This window comes from Octodon degus, unplaced genomic scaffold (assembly GCF_000260255.1).
Source record: "Octodon degus isolate 3935 unplaced genomic scaffold, OctDeg1.0 scaffold00122, whole genome shotgun sequence".
Taxonomy (NCBI): domain Eukaryota; kingdom Metazoa; phylum Chordata; class Mammalia; order Rodentia; family Octodontidae; genus Octodon; species Octodon degus.
The window spans coordinates 3183787-3184236 of NW_004524698.1; the positions used below are offsets into that span (position 1 = coordinate 3183787).

A 450-nucleotide genomic window follows, 5' to 3' on the forward strand; every position below is an offset into this window, starting at 1 on the left:
AGATTGGAAGATATGTACAAAATCTTTTTTAAAGACTCTCCAATTCCAGGGACCAGCCAAATAGCTCAGAGGATTAAAGCAGTTGTAAGCAGGAGGAATTATGAAAAGCATGGGAAAAGGGGCAAAGTCATCAGGCTACTTGACTAAGAAACTCAAAACCATGATACAGATCCAATCAACAAATGATGAGAGACGTAGTTCATCAAAAACAGTATGCTTTCTCCCTAAGTCATGTCCTTGGTTTCTCTTTCAAGAGGGAATATGTCCCAGTAGTATGGGAATAACAGGCTGTATGCCCCAACCTAACTCTTAAGGGATAAACACTGAGGACTACATACTTTCATATGCATTGTGATTTGAAATAAGCTTCATAACTATTTGTAGTGGAACTAAGAAACTAAGGCTCACTCCAGCTTTGAGATCAGTAGAAACAAACTGCCTTTATGGTAT

General features: G+C 38.4%; 1 protein-coding gene across 1 annotated transcript in view; it reads left to right on the forward strand.

The window, feature by feature from the left end:
* Positions 1–450, forward strand: part of Erich6b (glutamate rich 6B) — a 26689-nt gene that overhangs the window by 7169 nt on the left and 19070 nt on the right. The window lies entirely within an intron of this gene.